This window comes from Protopterus annectens, chromosome 1.part2 (genome assembly GCF_019279795.1).
Source record: "Protopterus annectens isolate FY-2018-M chromosome 1.part2, PAN1.0, whole genome shotgun sequence".
In the NCBI taxonomy this organism is placed as follows: Eukaryota; Metazoa; Chordata; order Ceratodontiformes; family Protopteridae; genus Protopterus; species Protopterus annectens.
In genome coordinates this window covers 825,622,172-825,642,952 of record NC_056727.1, presented here as the reverse complement: position 1 = coordinate 825,642,952, position 20,781 = coordinate 825,622,172, and the positions used below count along the sequence as shown (strand labels likewise).

Here is a 20,781-nt window from a genome sequence, read left to right as displayed (position 1 = left end):
TAGGACTCCTTTACAACATTTTGCAAAATGTTGACAAATTATATGAATTTCTTTTGAAATACAGCTAAATTAACACAATTTATATGTAAAATTATTATTTTAGCTTGATACTAGCTGCACCTTGCCTTTTTGACTCACTTCTCTAAGGTGCCTTTAGTGGGGTGTTTGTTTTATTTTCTGGAGTAGCCTGTTGCAGAAAAACTTTATTTTAAACTCTCTTTGGTATCTTCTGCTGGTGGCTGGTCTTTGAGAGCCCTAACAGATTCCGTTTTTTCACCCTAGACCTCTTTTAACTGTAATAAAATAGAAACCAGAGTGAGAGATTGCAGAAACCTGATGGAAAAAATGTTCAGTTCGAATGTATGGCAGATGAAGAAAAAGCACATTTCTTAGTTTACAAGGAAATAAGTGCAACAGACATTTGTAAGATGTTTACCTGATTTGTTCCTCAACTTAAATGTTTGACATTTCCTTGTGCTTTCCTCATGTTTTAGTATGTTACTTTACTATACACACATATATAATATATGTGTGTGTGTGTGTGTGTGTGTGTATAATATATGCATATAAATAACACTTGTATGCATTCCATTTGCGTGTGTGTGTGTGTGTGTGTGTGTATGTATGTATGTATATATATATATATATATATATATATATATATATATATATATATATATATTACACACACACTCACACACACACACAAACTCTGAGTGTGCGTGCATAGGTGCATATGGAGATGCTTATCAATATTGTAGTAAAGACATGCCTCTGTTTCCAGCAAAATGGCATTATGTGAAAATAATATGCTGTAGTGTAAATTGTTTGAAGTGATAAGTTATATAACTGCATATTAATGACATTTTTCAAAGTTCTGGAAATATATATTGTGATTTTCTTTAGAGATGAATGAAGAGTTATGACAAATTTAATTTACATCGAAAATCGTTGTTTTGCTTTGATTGTGGTTGTCTGGCAGTTGACGGGAGCAACAGGACTGCTGATTATGCAGTAACATCTAAACATTTGACATCATTCAAGCAGATAACTGGCACCATTTTCTCATCTGTCATCCCTTCATCTGATAGTGTATTGTCTAAGACTGGGGCACTCTAAGGATGGAGCTGTCAATGAAGCCATCTCACGGTAACAAAAACAAGTGACACAAGTTATTATGTCACTGGTGGTGTCACTAAAAGACAGGCCGGCTCTCTGCTTTCTTCCATGACAAAAGAGTGTAGTCCAACTTATCATTCCAGCTATGATTCAAGCTTAGAAACAGAGTTAGAAGCACAACTGTATCAGACTACATGTCAGAACTGACTGAGACCGATTGTATGCCTTGTCTCCAAGTAAGTTTGAATCATGATGCCTTACAACAGAAAAAAAAAATGCAGATAGAATGTCATACCGTCTGCTATTACAGGCAGAGATGGAGATATCTTTGAATGTTTTGTTGGGGGAAGGATGGGTTGGGTGTAATACCCAATGCTGTTTCATACTAGATGCCAGGATGCCACGTTAATGTGGAAGAATGAATGTACTGTGGAACAGGTCCTAAGCAGGATCAAATTAGATACCACAGAGAAATTCACAAGATGTCTAAGCATATAGTGTTTTGTTATCACAAGTGTTATAAAAATCAAGTTTGGCAAGATGATCCGAGGTAATGTGCCACATATTCCATAGTTCCATGGGTAGGTTCCTAAGAGGCTGGAGATGTAACATAAGTGATATGGATTACAGACTCTGGAAAGCAGTGGATGAGTGGCCACTGTAAGAATGTTTTGGACCCGGAGGGTAACATTATACCAATAGTTGCTGTTTTTTTTTTTTTTTTTTGGAGGTCTGTCTTTGTGTGAAGCAGCATTCCTTACTGTTTACATGCTATACCAAAGTTGTAGAGCTGGTATTCTGTACTGACAATGGTATAGACGTTGAAAGAGGAATGGCAATTTTTTTTTTTTTTTAATTTGTCAGCAGTTTATACTGTGGAGGTGAGGATATACAGGGTCAGGATTTCAGCTTATAGTAATGTTTATTAAAACTAAAACTGCACAGCCTCAGAGCTCACACTCAACCTATTTACATTCAGTTGCTAAAAGCACATGACATCTGCACATGATGGGCTCACACATGAACGCTACACTAGTTATGCCAACTTTTTTTACATACTAGGTAGGATAACAAGGGTTTTTGCTTCTTGTATGGAGAAGTAGCAATCTCTAGGCTTGTTAATTCCATAAATCCTCTCCTAGTCAGATATGCCCATCTGTTCCCTTGTTCAAAGATTTTAACTGGAATCCTAGCCATCGTTGAGGCAACCATGAGGAAATGGAATACTATCAGACCAGGAGCCATGCCCCCCCCCCCCAAGAATGAGTGATGTGATCCTGCTCACTGCTATCCCCCCACCTGGGTCATCCAGTTTACAAGGCACTACTCAAACTCAGGTCACTTCATTCAGAGTCAGGGCTTTAGTCCTTTATGTTACAGAGGCAGGGCAGCTGTATATGATCTTCTTTTTAGCCCGATCTTCATCTTCATGTATATTCATCCTCATGTACACTTTCAGGAGCTCTCACATATTGTCAGTTGGCCTTCACTACTTGTTGGTATTGGAAGAACTTTAATCAGCAAAGAATGCATATAATAATATATTAATTGTTGTGTTTGAACAAATTCTGTAAAGAGATACAGTGGGTCATTTTGATAGCTAAAACTATAATATGTTAGACTTTTATCAGTGTTGTTTATGTGTACTTTATTAATACCACATGGGATCAGTAATTTATTGCCGACTATAGTAATAGTAGTAGTAGTAAATAGAGCTATAAAAAGAACTTATGTAATGTGGTTGAAAAATACAGATGCTGTAATTGGCATTACTAAATGTACAGGGAAGCCAAAATTAGGTGTTAAAGAGATTTTTTATGACCTACTACTGGGGAAGAAAGCCACTTTTGTACACTCTAGTAAGTGATGTTTATGTGTAGTTGTGTGTGTATTCATTTGTGTCTGCATCTTGGCAAAGGCTACGGACATGTGCACCATGTCAAATTCCCTGCACATCATCACAGAGCCAGAGCAATCCAGTCAGTCAAAGAGGAATTAGTGTATGTGGATTTGTGTGTGTGTGTGTGTGTGTGTTTGTTATTGGGTTATTAGTGTGTTATTGGGTTATTAGTGGGTTACTTAATCCATTCATTGTTTACCTTGTCTCAGGGTAGTAAGTGATGTTTATAGAACATGCTTGGAAATTGCCTACATGTGGGCAGAAGGCCTGCAGCATTCCATAGTCAGCATTGGGAGTTAGCCATATTCACATGGGGGTTTCCTTGGAGATTAGGGGCTAGGAGTTATAGGGTAACAAATGGTATAGTACATTAACTCATACCCAGCTTCCACTACTGGTTTCTAGTATGTGTTGCAGTCTGTTGTATGGGTGGTGGTCTCAGACAGGTTACTCTGCATATAGGCAGGTTTGTAAGCCTAATAAATGTACCTGTAGAGCTTAAAGAAAGGTTGTAACAGTCTACCTGTCTTTTTGTAGAATTTTACAAAGAAAATGGCAACTTTCTAAAGTCCAGTCCAAGCAAGAGTTCAGGTTTCAGTTCAGATATTTCCATTTATGTACACAGCTGGGGAAATAATTTAAATAAGTGGTTCCCTAGCTACAGGATCTAGAAAACAGACAGTGTTTCTACAGACCACATAAAGTATGCACCCAAACTGATTGTTGGAATTGTTTCATTATACCAAATTTCTACAAATTGCTTTCACTTTGTTCTGACGGACCATTTCTCTACATTTTCTGCTGCAGAGATCCTGTCTGGATTGTAGCACAGAATGGTGCTGTCTGCATGCTAAAATGGGGAGAAGGAACACAGAGCAGAGGAGGCAGACGTATCTCTGTACATATAAAGTCATGCTCAGCCCGCAGCACTTGGCAGCTGTACACTTGTGATTACAGCCGCACAATGTTGTAAGACAACACTCATGATAATAGGTGTCCTGCTCTTCATGACTGTCTGCCAGTCCCTGCTTGGGATTATCCTACTGACACCCCTAATATATCAAACATTTTCATATGACCTTGAAAATATCTTTTGCATGTCTGTAGATAGTGATTGTTTTTCATTGCTTTTGCTGACTTTTTAGTAAAGCTATTGTGAGCTGACAGTAATGATATTACAGTGTAAAATGATATCAGAACAAAACATCCAAAAGAGAGACCTTCCTTTAAAATGGGCATCTTTTTTATGCACTGCCTCCCCTCATATCAGATTTGAATTTCTTGATCAAAAAGTGGTTCCTTTATTTTTATAGAAATCAAGCATACAGAACCAACTGTTCAGCACTGCTGTTTTTGTTACTTGCGAAGATTTGGGCTTACCTTAAGGATTCTTATTGCAGGTTTTCAAAAAAGCGCAACACATTCGGCTTTCATAAAAGGTGCACACATCATTTACATTTAAAGCTTGCATAACTTAATTTGTTTGCTGTCACTACAATGTATGTTCGTGGAATTGTAGCATATTACATCTGTTGCTACCTTATCGAGTTACTAGGTTGTAAAACGTAACGCTCATTAGTGCCTGATGAAAAGAACAGTGCCTACAAAAATCACACCTTGCTGATAATTGCTACTGGTATCTAATGAACTCACTTACATACATAAGTTAACAAAACAGTTATCTTCAGTTTATAGAATATTTATTTGTATGTGAGATAATATTAAAATGAATGTGTGCTTTGCCTGTGAAGTTATTCTATTAAAGTGACCCAGAGTGAAGTATCATAGCAAGTTATCAGACTGCTGATTGGACTTATTTAACTCAAAATTACATCCAAGGGATGAGGTACAGTACAAGAGGTTCAGATGAGATGTTAATTAATTAATTTTTCTTTTGTCTGTTGCATAATGGAGGTTACTTGACAGCTCATTGCTTATGTAGAGATTATGTTATCCTTTTTTTATTATTTATTTTGGAGATCCTGGCTATAAATGTCTCTAAGTGTAAGGCCCTTTTACTCCCCTCCCCACAATAACACTTGATGCTTCATACTTCAGACCTGCTTTTAAAAGCATAATTGTTTGTTCCTTGGAGTACTGGCTTGTTGTTTTCATAAAGTATAGTTGCAGTCTGCTGCTTGTCCACTCTTTTGGCACAGGTTGCACATTAGAAGCTGCCCATTTACACTTCTGACCTGCTACGTATATCTTCTAGTGATAGACTTGCTCTGAAATTGCAGAACTAAACCTTTGGTGCAAAAAAGGACCTTTCTGCATCAAGCCCTGATTAGGGCTTTGTCCCTCTATGTTATGACACTGGCAAGGAACAACAGAAAATCTTGGAATCTCTTTAACATCTTTATTACACATTTATGGCCAAAGTGTTTAAAATAGGCTAGATTCTTATAGAGGAGAACCAGATAAAAAGAATGTAACAGAATAAACTTCCAGTTTGCAACAATAAACACATTTTGGGAATTAGATGTATCATTTAAAATTATAAACACAGGCACTTATATGTCCTGTTTTCCCTAGGGTTAACAGCATATATGTGCAGCTTTTCTAGTATTAGACAAGCTGTAGCCTCCCTTTTGAACCACATCTCGAGGCTACCAACTCCCCCTGACTCACAACCCACTTGGAGTCCCTGTATATCCTTCCTGGATCCAGTTACCACATATATCATCAAAAAGACCTTATAAAACTAAAATATAACATGCTTGCTCCTGATAACTTGCCACTTAATACCTGAAAAGTATCCTCACTTTTCCAGTGTCCATCCTAATAAACTGATCCATCAATGAAAGCTATGTCCCAGTATTGTGGAAAAAAGTCCTACATTTCATCACAACACAGGGGTGGCAGTTCTAATGACATTTATAACTACAGACCAATAAGTATCATATTCCCTCTTTTAACAATATTGGGAAAATGTAGTCATTCCCAAGTTCTAAAATTAATCTATGACAAGAACCTCTTATCCCCACCCAATATTATTTCTGACTCCACCACAGTACAGCTATTTCCCTCTTCAGTTTTCTCACAACCATCACTCAACATAGAAATTATGGCAACTTAGTTGCAGCTATATTCCTTGACCTGTCCAAAGCCTTTTATTGATACTGTATCCCAACTACTATTACGAAAACTATCCTCTCTGGATGTACATGTATCCGCTTTTATCTGATTCAATAGCTACCTTACTTCCAGACATCAGATAGTCAAATGGAAGCAAGACATCTCAACATTTCTCCATGTAACCACATTTGTTCCCCAGGGTTCCATCTTAGGCCCTATGCTGTTCAATATATTTATCAATGACCTCCACACAGCAAGCAATCACTGCACTATCATCCAGTATGCAGGGGATTCTGCACTCATCCGTGCAGCAAAAAACCTAGATAGACCCCAACAACTGACACAAGACTTGCTAAGTTTTGTTGAATCCTGGTATATCAGTTTTCAATTACTACTTAACCCCCCAAAAATCCAAATTTATACTAGTCACACCTAAGAAATATGAATGATGCAGTGGTGCAGCAGTAGTGTTGTTGCCTCACAGCAAGAGGCTCTCTGGTTCAATTCTTGGCTGGGGTGCCTTCTGTGTGGAGTCTGCATGTCTTCCCAGTGTTTCCTCTCACATTAAAAAGACATGCATCTTAGGTTCATACTAAGCTAACTGCCCTTGCGAGCCATTATAAGCCTAGCCAATTATCCCTTGTGAGACCCGAACCCTGCACCTTGTGTTTGTAAGGCAAACACTTTAACCATTAGGCCACCCTCCCAATCTGGAGTATTTCTCCCTGGGTCTCTGCTGAAAATTGGCTTCATCTAGGTGTCTTCCTTGATAAAGATATGAAATGTGACAACCACATAAGACTCCATTAAAGAAACTCTTCAGAAAAATGTGGTCCTCTGCCAAAGCAAACCTTTACTAGCTGACCCAGCTAGAATAAGCATTGATTCATCCTTTATCTTACCAAGGTTTCTGTATGCAGCCCATGTTCTAATTCATCTTCAAAGTACCCTGCTACATGTACTCTAACAGCACTACAACAAAGTAGCAAAATTTGTAGCTAACGTGCTAAAAATCACATCACTGTCCAGCATTCAAACAAGATGTTAGGATAGAGACTACACAAGCCCTATGTCTAAAACAACTTCTCACCACAGACAGTCCCATTTACAATCTTGATAAATGAAAGCCCAAATTAACATCATTCAACACTACTCACTATCTAGAGCCATTTACCTAACAGACAAACTACTACTCCAATTACAAAATGTAACAACCAAGGAGGTGACTCACTGTACTTCTCCTAAGTAGCCAAAACATGGAACTCTTTCCCTACCTTCCAAATACATTAATAAGCTCAAGCCACTTAAGTTCCAAATGAAACAGCATGTGCTGGAAACATGGTAATATTTGTGCTTCTCGTCTGGATAAACTCACTGCTAACCTTGCTCTGATATTTTCTTCCTGTGTTCTCCCCTTCCACTACATTCTCTCCCTCCATCCTTCCCTGCTCATCTCCTCCCTCCCTTTTTCTTCTATCCTCTCTCCCATCTTACTCCTTATCCAGTACTAAGGTTGTTTTTACCCTTTCTTTCTTCTGCCTACTTCCATTCCACCTCACCCATATCTCCTTGCACTCTGCTCTATGTTCCTCTTCCACTTTACAACTAGTCCCTGCACTTTACTAATTGAACTTGCTAGTTTATGTCTTTCAAAACTGTGAGCCATGAGGTAAAGCAACCCTGCATTTTTATATGTATTTACAATCTGATGCCTGGGCTGATAGCATGGAGGGTAAGGTGTACCATTACCAACTGGTTGACCTGGGTTCAAAAACTGGGTGGGGAGCAACTGGGCAGCAGCAGTATCTGTGTGGAAGAAGGCTTGGCGATCTACTTTCATAATATAACACAAGAACCCTATGTGGCCTACCTACCTACCAAGTCACCATGAGTCAATTTTCACTTGAGGGAATCGAACTTACTTTCTTTCATATTCTCTAATTTCAGGCAGTTTCCTTCTCAATTACATTAATAGAAGTCTTTTGGCTTTTCCCGGTTAGGGTTGCCACAGCAGAACTCCGGCTTGCTGATGATTGGCAGTAGATTTTTACATGCCGAGTTGCCGGCCCTGACGCACAACCTTCAACGAAGGTACGCCCATTCACGCATGTCTCCACACAGAAGACGCTCTAGCTGAGAATCGAACAGGACAACGTGTTACTGTGAGGTGACAATGCTACCGCAGCACCACCACCGCAGTATAATTACATTAATAGAAGTACTGCTACTATTTCTGTCTTTGTAAACTACTTATGCAGTATCTGTTTACTTGCATTAATTAGTTTTATGTAATCATACTATTTGTTATTAGAATAATCCTGTGCTATGTTTTATACTAATTATGCTTTTGTTTCATTGTGTAAACATATACTATGTTTTGAAATAATTTACCAAATTTTTCTACTTGGGCCTTTCCTGAAAAGAGATTTATCCCAGTCAGACTATCCCTGTCAACAGATGTAAAGTAACTAAAAATTATGCAATATACCATAATATTTTCATACTAAACTAGAGTATTTTCAACTATAATGGAAAATTATCATAATTACTGAAATATAGACTCATATTACTTCAGCTTCAATCATATTTCAGCAGTTAAATTGTAAGGCTGACCCTCTCTTTTTCTAAAGATTACGTTATCATTATAGAAATTCTGAGAGGAAAAGATAACAGTTTATGTTGAGCATGTAATGTTCTTTCATACATTCATGATGCCTCACTGCTATTGGAAGTTATCCCGATTTTTAACACCAGAAGCAGTATTAGCCATTGAAAATGTATTTCTGTGCTACAGGCATAGTATGTTCTTCTGCAAATATACAACTCTGCAGTCAGGAGCCTATGTGATCTACAAATAGCCTCAAACAGAATCTAGGAATGTGACTGTGTTAATATGAAGGGCTAACTAGTTTCTAATCAAAGAGCCAGCTGAATTTGTGACTGTGAACCTTGAGCAATATCCTATCCCTCATTGGCTAATAATTTACTCATCACATCCATTAACTACTTACTCAGATCACAGACTAACAACGACCTGTTAACAAGCTCATAAGTGCTGTGATTTTTGTGTTAGACCGGGAAGTAACCACCTGCCACAGTTAGAATATAATTAAACCTATATCTGTTCAGATCACCTGCGGTAACACACCTAAAGAATAGAGCTACTTGCAAATATTTCTGTCATTCCTGTTTAATCTCTTTAATGAAGTTTGTTAATACACATTTAATTTGTCCTGTTATACTTTACTCTTCCCCTTCTTAACTTCTTGACGTGCTGTACGTAAACTGGGAAGACGGTCTAAATCTTGGGTGTCTTTTTTGGGGGGGGGGTCATGGGCTTCTCTTCAGGCTACTTTCTGTATGCCAGCTCTTACCAGTTTCTTGTTTGTATATATATGCAGTCTTCTAAGGGGGGAAGGCTAACTTTGTACCTTAACGAGTCTCATTGAAGGAGGCCTACACTTCATTTATTTGGCCTTTTCTTAATGTACCAAATTTGTGCCAGTTTCTTATTCAGTCTTTTGTTCGTTGACAGCCTTAGAGTTCACCATTAAAATCTCACCATACTCATAAACTGCCATGTAAAGGCCTGAGTGTTCCATTTTCTTTGCTTCCAGGTACACGTAGGGTACAGTAGTGCACATAGTTTACTTTTTATGTATCCTTTAGCTGTTTTGAGTACTATAAGTTGTTAAAATCAGAATTTGTAAATTGTTGACTGAAGTAGCTGTCCATTTGTTCCGCTCTGGTTCCCTTTGGCCTAACTGCTGAAATATGCCCTTTTGCAGGTATAGTGATTACCTGAAAATGCATCTCAAAACAAGTGTGATATGCTTTTTAAGTGTTTCTGCATTCTTAGGGTTCTAGAACCAAGTCCTTTGTCATTCACCCATTTATTATCAATACTCAGTTCAGTAGTTGAGGCTAATACGGAAGCCACAGTCATAAAGCAGGAAGGACACCAACCTTATATACACACACACACACACACACACACACACACACACACACACACACACACACACACACACACACACACACTCTCTCTCAGGTGATTTGGAGTGTGACCCATATGGCTTTGAGATTGTGTGAAGAAAATAATTCATTGAAAAAAAAAACTTGCTGAGATAGGGAGGACATGCAATCTCTGTAGTACCTTAGATGGAATTCAAGTGGTGAAGACAGATGGTATGAGACAGCCATGTTAAGTACTGCAACAGTGAAAAATAAAGTGTAGTACCACATATATTTCATTGTTCTTTTTTATTTTGAAACTGATAACAGTCAGTAAACCCATATGCTTAGTCCCAGTGGAGACCCAGCAATTCTGACCCAATTAAGTGACTTGGCAACTGTTACTTAATATGGTGGGAGAGAGACAATGTGAGACTCAAGTTCAGATATGTAAAATAACAGTTTTTAACTGCACCTGACACTAACTGATTGCAGGTGCCAGCCCTTGAGTTAAAGATCAGGGAGTATATTGAGAGGTGGTGCTGCTATGGTATTCCGCAGAAGTGATGGAGTTACTTATGCATATATCATGTAAAGTAATATTAATACAAGTGAGACAAAAACGGTTGTTAATGCTGGGGCATTTTTAAGATGAGCACCAGAGTATTAGATTTAGTTTTATGCAGAAGAGACATGACTCAGTGATTCTGAGGGATAGAACCTTGAAGACACTTAGGGACCTAGCTTTGTTTTATGGCCTGGGTGCTGGAGAAGCTTGCCAGTAGGCATAGATCTGAGCAGCTGTAGTCAACTAGGACATCCTCAGAGGGCAGTCATTCAGGCTCACAGTGCCTCCTGAAGGAGTTTAGGTAGTACGGCAATAGGAATGAGACCAAGAAAAGGATACAAATACTCAGTCACCCTTGGTGAGACGACCCATGACCGGATGCCTTTCTCCTTGACTATGTCATTTAGCTGTTCAGAAAGGGAAATAAAAGGATCAGTTTAGCAGATGGAGAAGGAGTATAACAAATAAAGTAATACAATTCTATGCAGAAGAAATGCAGAAATGAATATTTGAAGAACCATCTTGAAACAGGTTCACTATTTTTTAAGTTTTACTTTTTCTCCACAGTTATTTAGACATGAGTTTGGTGTGTATGTTACTTATGGCTGTTGACAGGGCTTGGCTCCACCATGGTGGATTGAGGGAGGGTGGGGGTGGGGGCTTGCCAGTTACAAAATGCACTTATTTTACTTTTTTTCTTTCTGGAGAAGCTCCAAGTCATTTCCTCTTGAATTTATTCTAATGAATCATAACAGAACCTAATAAGGTTGTCACTGGCCTCATGGCAGAATTGTCATCAGACCTTTGTCTTACTAGAACATGACATTATGATGTTGTTATGTATAGTAAAGTCAAGCTGATTCACAGTAATAATGTTGACAGTCATTTCTTTTTATTAAACTTGTGATTCCTGCATCACAGTACTGCTGTAATATTGAATGGTGTTTAATTTTTGTAGGGAGAGGTTTGGCTAGCATCAGATGATCCAGAAACATAATTTGAGCAATCATTTGCAAATCCTGAGACGTGTGTCTATGAGTTTTGTAATATAAGATACTTTTTTTCATGAGCTATGTAAAATGGCTGTTTTAAAGTATGGGTTTTTGATGACGTACAAAATGATGCAACACAATGATCTGATGGTTTCTTGCTGCTCTCATAATGCAGGCGATGCAGTTTTATAGCGTTTGATGTCACTGCTGTAGCACAGCATTTCAGGTACATAGAGGCTAGCTGCAGCAGTTGGCCATACTTATTAGACAGATCACTTATGTCCTTCTGTATTTACGTCTGAGGTGCAATATGGCCTGTCAGACACTAATGATTTAGTGACACTGTATTGGTATGTACTTATCCTTACAGTGATTGTGATATAAAGGCATTTTGTTAGTGTAACAGAAGGAAAACATTGAAGCTGTGAAACTGCAGCAGTGTTAGAATTATTTTCTTCAATGCAAAGAACACTGTGTCTACTGCACGGAGTAGCAAGGCTGGACTTATTTAGTGATGTCATTGGGTCATGGCGAATGAACATTATCCTATAGTTAGGACAAGAACAGAACATTGCTCTCCCTATGACTTTATTTACTGACTTTGGTTTCATACAGTCATACACTCTGGTCCGTTTCATCCCTTTACAGCGCACTGGTGTGGCTTCAGCACACTGTGGTTATTCTGTTGATGGGATGACATCAGAATAAAAAAGAGCAGTATGACAACATCACATCACCGCAAGATGGTCTATGATGTCACATTTCTATATCAGGTAGTGTTGTGTAATTATGATGTATGAATTCAGCACATTGCCTCACCAACATGGCTCTTCTACACATACTTGAGGTAAAATTGCTTGAGTGTCAGTAGCCCATAGAAAATCATTGCCGGTGTGATTTCTAACTGTGCTGTGGCAATGATTCACTTCTTTAGGAAGATTTCTCCCTTCTTTGAGTTAGTGTGACCATGGAGTTGGTGTGTATAAGTTCAGGGGGTGGGGGACTTGTCTCCCACATCAGGGGTGCACACATGAGTACAAGGGGCTTACATCTCCCTGAAAAAAAACAATTAAAAATGAGTTTTTCACCATTTTGGATTTCAGACTTTTTTTGTTCTTTTGGACCATCAACTGTCAAGAAGTTGATGTTTCACAGCAGACCATGCCAGCATGGCTGTGTTGACTCAGTATCTTATAACTAGCTTTCTCCACTGGAGCTACTACAGATGCAGCAGCCAACAAAATAACAGCAAAAAAGTATCAAAACAACTTCATGAAAGTATACAAGTATACAATTCTTATTTTGTAGTTTATTGTTGCTTCCTATTTTTTGCCACAGTACAAGTGCAGATAATAATACATTAATTTCTGTGCATCCTGATATGTAGACAGTTGCAGGTGCCCAGAGATTATTTCTGAGATCTTTGTGACATCTGAGTCATTAGCTACAGCTTAACCTGTGTATATTCAATACAAGTTATCATTTAATAAAGGAGAGAGGAATTGTGTAGTCAAACTCTCTGGGTATATCATACAATTACTTCATATTTCTGTGACTTGGCTAGTACAATGTAATGGCATGGAATGCTTGCAAGGTAATTATATCTAGGCATTTTGATTTCCAAGGCAAAATATGGAAAAAAGGGGAAAACCAGTCCATCTCCAATAATATGAGCAGCTGTCACTCCAGCACTCAGGGGAGAGCGTTCTCTTCATCCATACCAATAAGCAGCCCTTCCCTTTGACTTTAGTCACATTACAAGTACTTATTTTATTCTCCTACACTAAGTACATATAGTCAGTCAATGTCATGTATGGATGAATCCAGCTAATGCAATGTATCAGCTCCCATTAAACGTCAAACATTCCAATCCTGTTTTACAAAAAAAAAAAAAAAAACAACTTGCAAGTTGTCTTCAGTTAAACAGTTTCTTCAGGGTCCACAGACACAGGAAAGACTGGCTGTTCTTTTGCTGAACAGAGAACATTCTGAAGGTAGTAATTGATGACAAATGATGACCTCTTGAGCTGCAGTGTCAGGATCGTTACTAGTTATGAGTTACCTTGTAAGTAAATAGTTATCTGTTTCTAAGTACCACTGTTCCTTAAATGGTAAATGAAAAACCACTGAAATCCATCCCAAGATAAGGCTTATTATGTTGTAGTACCTTTGAGATCCTAGCTGTTAGGTACCATGATACCCATGTTTGCAGTTTTGCTGTAGTAAGTGTACCATCCTAGCTGTTATGTCATAGAGCTGTGTCGTTATGTTACTGTAGCTGTGCTATACTAGATGCTACACTGAAGTATCTATGCCATACTAGTTATCATACTGCAGTATGTGTCATCCTAGTTGTTATGCTGCAGTGCTGGTGCCATCCCTGCTGCTATGCTGCAATACTGCTTTCATTCTGCATATACTGCAGTATCTGCCATCCTGGTTTTTATGCTGCAGTAGCTGTACTAGCCTGTAGACTATTCAGTAGTAACAAAAGTAACATAAATGTGCCATCCTGGTTATGCTGCAGTATGCACGGCACCCTAGTTATGCTGCAGTATCCATGTCACCCAAGTCATGCTGCAGTATCCATGTCACCCCGAGTCATGCTGCAGTATCTATGTCACCCTAGTTATGCTGTAATATCTATGGCATCCTACTTGTTATGCTGCAGTATCTATGGCATTATATTTGTTATACTGCAGTATCCATGTCACCCCAGTTATGCTGCAGTATCAATGGCATCCTACTTATTTTGCTGCGGTTTCTATGGTATCCTTCTTGTTATGCTGCAGTATCTATGGCATCCTACATGTTATGCTGCAGCAGCTGTAAACACGTTTACTGCAGTTGTAATATTGCACCACCTGTATGAAACTGGTTATAGTACTATCTGTGAGACTGCATGTTAAAAGTATGGATCCAGATTTAAAAGGTTACTGCTTTTTTAACCAGGAGTAGTTGAACACACTACAAAAAATTACTACATGACCACTTTTTTTTTAAATAATTAGTTCTGCTTTTTCTTATCAATTCCATAAATTCAGTTTGAGCCACGTTTGTCAGCTTTATTGTATACAGTCAAGGTATACAGTACTGCATAGATAAAGGTATACATAGTACAGGAAATGGAAAAAAATTAGACATCAGCATACCTCTCAACTGTACAGATTTTCACAGAATGTTCAGATTTTTGCCACATATTTTGGTCAATTTCTCATAAAAATTTAGTTTTCTGGCAAAACATTAAAAACTGAAGTTAGAAAATAATGACAGAAATTTGAGTTTCAGACTTCATACCCTTCAGAAAGTTATGTTTTTCAATCAACTTTCTAAGTTTGTAAGAGCAGTATTTAAAAATCGTCCCTTTTATTGGGCCTTTGTTCCACTTTTAGTTTTGGCTTTGCCCAGATTTCTTGCTCTAAGAGGTTGAGAGGTATGTACATCAGTGATACAAAAAAACTATATGGTTTATGACATAAAAATTGAGAAAATGAAATTAATTCTGTGTTCTGCTGAGAGATTATCCCTTACTCTCGTTAAAACAAAATACTATTTCTGCTTTGACAGGTGTGATTAAATGGGATTTAAATGGATTTGAGTATGAAGGACTGGTCATCTATAGGAAAGTTATATATGGTCCATGTATATATATATATATATATATATATATATATATATATATATATATATCTATCTATATATGGGTATGAAGATACAAATAGATTTCAAGCAATATCGTGTTTAGTTCTATGGTCAGTGTATAGCAAGAAGCCCTGCAACCTTAGAGGCCAAATACATTTATGTAGACATATGATCCTTGCGGGATTCTTGCTTAGTGCTTTCTGGAGTAATTGGGATTTAGTAAAAATTTGGACAAAATAAACACAATCTGCACAATATCCAATTAGGACTAGATAATAGAGCCATTCTTGGGACTTACACCATAAGTGTATTCTAATGTATTGATTCCAGTCTAATATATTCCTTGGCAAAAAAGGTCTGAAGAATGAATGCCACAAAATGAATCCTAGGTAGCGGAACTGGTCCTTGCATACATGGTGAGGTGCCTGTTTCTGTTGTCCTCATAAGGATATTCAAATTTTTGTAATATTTTTTTTTTGCATTCACCTGCCCTCTTGCCTAGTTGTGACAACTTTCCGAGTCTCCCTTGAATCTGGCTGTTTTTTTTTTTTTTAAGACACATTATCTTTACAGACTTTGATGTATACATGAGGGACAGCAGGGAGCCCACTGTATATTTTACAACACTGGTGATTTCTTAATATTGTTGCATCACACTGGCTCAGTGAAGAAACAGCTATAGGTCAGAAAACTAGTTTAAAAGTAACCTCTGTACAGATTTGTTTTCACTGCAAAATAATTAATTTATTTATTTACTTTGTTGACTGTTAGTCTCGCTAGGCATTCTGCCTCTTTTTAGGGGAGACCTGACATATAATTAATTCTTATAAGTGGTACTTTGCCTAAAATACCATGGAAGTGCACTGACTGTTTTTTACTAAGTATCATGGGCTCTTTTACATCCTTCAGCTTTTTGCTTACCTGTCCTTATGTCTCACACGCCTTAGCAGGTTTTAATTATAGAACCTTTTCAGCTCTTAAAAGCGTCCTCATATAGTATAAGATTATCTATTTATGAAGTTTTTCCAGTTATTTTAGTATGTCCTAAAGTGTATGTGTGTGTGTGTGTGTGTGTGTGTGTGTATGTGTGTGTGTGTGTGTGTGTGTGTGTGTGTGTGTGTGCATGTGTGTCTAAAAGACGTAGGACCCGATTTTCAGCATTGTGATGGTTTTCAGATAGATTGCTTCTGGCACATGCAAAAGCATGAAAGGTTGATGTAGCGAAAACATTTACTTCCAATGTCAGCAACTTTCTGTGCGCCACCTTTTTATTGTAGTTGTCATTCTGTAGTGCATCAAATGCTTCAGGAACTTATGATCTGCATCTCTCATATTGTTTGCTGTGTTAAAATTAGTGGACCTTCCAAGCTGTGCCCCAGTGTCAACTCCTTAAGATTGTGCACCTCCTCAGTTTGTTTTTATTCAGCATAAGCTGATAAATTGGTCAAAATGTGTCCCAGTGACATAGTTGTATTTTTCTTTAGGACCTTCTGCTTTGTAACTGGTGTTCCACGTCAGGATATATCTGTTTCTAACATCTTCTCACAGTTGCTAGTGTACATCTTTGTATTAGATTAAAATGTGCTTAGCCTTTCTCAAAATGATTTCATATCTGCTGGTAGCTTCACATAAATATGGAATCATTTCTTCACATTCTTTAACTGTTTCACTCATATGTTATTGTCATATTAACTGGATCCTACAGTCAGGTTTTGTGCCCAGGGAATGGGAAGATTGCTACAGTCATTCCCCTGCACAGAGGAGGTCCAAACATTGATCCAAGTAACTACAAGCCCAACAGTTTAACCAGCATAATATATAAGGCCAGGTAAGGACATAGGTAACCTGCAAACATTGGACCCATCACAGTTCAGCTTTGTTAAAGGAAGATCATGTTTATTAAATCAGGTGGACTTTTTTAGAGGGTCACCCAAGCATTGGATGAAGGTAAGACTGTGCACACAGCTTACCTCAACCTGTCCAAGGCTTTTTATACAATACTCCACTCAAACATTATAGACAAGCCCACTGATTTAGGTATAAACCCTTTTATCATCCACTGAATAGCCAACTGGCTCAATGATAGAACACAGGAGGTTAAAATAGGTGAGGCCACCTCCACCAGGAGGCCAGTCACTAGCAGAGTCCCCCAAGGCTCGGTACTGGGCATGCTTATTTTTAGGCATCTGTTTCTCTGAAATGGAAGCAAATGCTGAAAATTTATGGATGACTAAGTTTGCAGATGATTGCAAGTTGGGGGTTATCAGATTCCCCTGCAGTCACTTCCCTGCAGACACTAGCATTCTTCAAGGTGGTCTATCTCTGCCTAACAAATGGTGCCAAAGCCATGGTCTTAAACTCAATGCTAAGAAATGCAAAATTGTACCTTTTGGGAAGTCTACCATCCCGGATAATTACCATGTGGTCAGGGATCTGGGTATGCATGTAGACAGTAGCCTTTCCTTTGCCACTATGTGGTCCTTTTATGTTGTATAACTTATAAGTAAGGGCATGGCATCTAGGTCCAAAGAGGTCATTATCCCACTGTGCTCCACCCTTATCAGACCAATAATAGAGAAAAGTGCTCCCTTTTGTATGTAGCTGATCAGGCATGCGCAACAGATAGAATGACCACAGAGGTTCCTTACAAAAAGAAAACAATGCGTTACAAACCTGCCTTATGTAAAGTGTCTTAAAGCTCTTCCCTCTACTTAGTCTCCTGTAGATTACTGAGGGGTGATCTATGCCTGGCTTACAAGGCATTTTCAAATTACAAAATTATGAATCTCCTGCACAAGTCAAACAGTACCAGACATACAATGTCTAAGGACCTGAATTTTGTCTGTAACTTAAAGAGAACATGCTGGAGAGACAGATATATGTCCCAGAGACTGCTCTTCCTATGGAATGGGCCTCCCATCATTGTGAAGCTGAGTTTGTCTACTACCCAGTTTAAGCACAACCTCGACAAGTGGATGGGGAATAGGAAATTTACACCTGGCCTGGCACCCATGTCACTTATGGACACAGGTAGCTTATAAATGCCTGGCCGTCAATGTCCTGTTTGGATGCAGGACATCATTATTCTTTTGGGAAAACTTGGCTAGGCTTAGAAAGGCCCCCTGGGTAGTTAGCCTAGTAACAATCTGTGAATACACAAATCTATCAGTATAAATGTCTGCCTCATCCATCCGTCCATCCATCCATCCGTCCATCCATCCATCCATCCATCCATCCATCCATCCATCCATCCATCCATCCATCCACTAATCTTTTCACTCACTTGTTATTGTCAATTAATATAAATACTTGCCTTCTGTATCTGTACCTGTCTGTCTAACTATTTATCTGTCCATCCATTTATTTTCTGCACCCACTCTGTCCAGGTCAGGGCGATGGAGGGCTGGCACCTATTGCATACACAGTGGGTGCAGGGCAGGTACCACTCAAAATGAGATCAGTCCCTCACAAAACACACATACTAACCCACCCAGAATAAAATGTGTTGCAAGCACTGGTATGTGGTAAGCTCTGCATTCCACATAGAGGACTCCCCAGCTGAGACTTTTGTGCATATTTCTTTACAATCAGTCAATACATTTGGAAACAAAACTGTTTTGCTATGTCTGCTGTTTGAAGAGAATATCTAAGATGGCTTTGGGCAAGTAGCAAGGATTTTACTTTTCAGTATTTCACTTGTTTGCATGCCGTGTGGTATTATGTCATACAAATCATACAGAAGCTATTTCCATAGGAAAGTGACTTCTATGTTTTCAGGATCTTGGAAGACACAAACAAGTATGAGTGTAACACATTTCACCCAGTTAATTTGTTATTGCTTATGGTTAGCTGCATGAGAAATTTGTTACAACTGAAGGTAAATTCCACTGATGTAGGATTTAGTTCCTGTACTTTCTTTTGCATTGGAAAGTATATGGTTTGGGAATGATGGTCTTTGTTGTAGTACCAGACACTGGTGCTACAGACAAGGTGTTAGAACATCAACTCCCTTTGTTGGTCATTTACATTAGTCTGAGTTCTATCTTCTTCTTCTTCTTCTTTCGGCTTTTTCCGGTTAGGAGTCGCCACAGCGGATCATCTGTTTCCATTTCTTCCTGTCCTCTGCATCTTGCTCTTTCACACCAACCACCTGCATGTCTTCTCTCACCACATTCATAAATCTTATCTTAGGCCTTCCTCTTTTCCTGTTACCTGGTAGCTTCATCCTTAGCATCTTTTTCCCAATATACTTAGCATCCCTCCTCAGCACATGTCCAAACCAACGTAATCGTGCCTCTCTGGCTTTGTCTCCAAACCTTCCAACCTGGGCTGACCCTCTAATATACTTATTCCTAATCCTGTCCATCCTCGTCACACCCAATGCAAATCTTAACATCTTTAACCCTGCCACATCCAGCTCTGACTCCTGCCTTTTTGTCAATGCCACTGTCTCCAACCCATATAACACAGCTGGTCTCACTACCCTCTTGTATACCTTCCCTTTCACTCTTACTGGTACTCGTCTGTCACAAATCACTCCTGACACTCTTCTCCACCCACTCCATCCTGCCTGTACTCTCTTCTTCACCTTTCTTCCACACTCGCCATTACTCTGAACTGTTGATCCCAAGTATTTAAACTCATCCACCTTTGCCACCTCTACTCCCTGCATTCTCACCATTCCTCTATCTTCCCTCTCATTCACAAACATATATTCTGTCTTAGTCCTGCTGACCTTCATTCCTCTCCTCCACCTCTCCAGGGTCTCCTCAACCTGCTCCCTACTCTCATTACAGATCACAATGTCATCTGAAAACATCATAGTCCACAAGGACTCCTGTCTGAGTTCCATACTATTACCTGATTAGGCAGTGGCCTTTCCTTGCCTGAATGTACCTTTGCCTGCTTACGTTGTTTAATTTTTCTACTTGATATATGAGCATGTGCAGTCATAAGCCACCTTACAAGTATGTATGTACTTATGTTTGTCAAGGTAGTTTGATGTTTTTCAGACAATAAATTAGAGCATAGTGGCATTCACCAAAAGGGGACCTTTAATTTTCCATAACACTTACGACTCTGGAATTATGTTTGGATATGAGAGTCTTTGTCCCAGTATAAAATAATTGGAGTTGCATCTTTTTTAATATACTGTTAAGCACTGTTTCATTCAAGGAAAAAGAATTCAATGAAATACATTGTAGTAATGCACCACAAGTGTGTGTGTGTGTGTGTGTGTGTGTGTGTGTGTGTGTGTGTGTGTGTGTGTGTGTGTGTGTGTGTGTGTGTGTGTGTGTGTGTCTGGGTATAAGTGAGTATATATGTATTTTGTGGATTCCTATTACAAGAACGAAAGTTCACTACTTTGAACTTGTAATAGGAAGCCTCACTTCTGCGAAAGTTCACTTTAACAAAAGTGAACTTTTGCATAAGTGCACTTCACTGAAAACACCGCAGCACATTGGAGCACATAAAAAAACAAGCTATGTCCTCCATTATGGTGCGATAGTCACGGAACTTAGGGTTAC

At 38.6% G+C, this 20,781-nt stretch overlaps 1 protein-coding gene across 1 annotated transcript in view; it reads left to right on the top strand.

Annotated features, from left to right (window-relative positions):
- The window catches only part of RYR2 (ryanodine receptor 2), a 6,224,161-nt gene that overhangs the window by 1,274 nt on the left and 6,202,106 nt on the right, over positions 1-20,781 (top strand). The window lies entirely within an intron of this gene.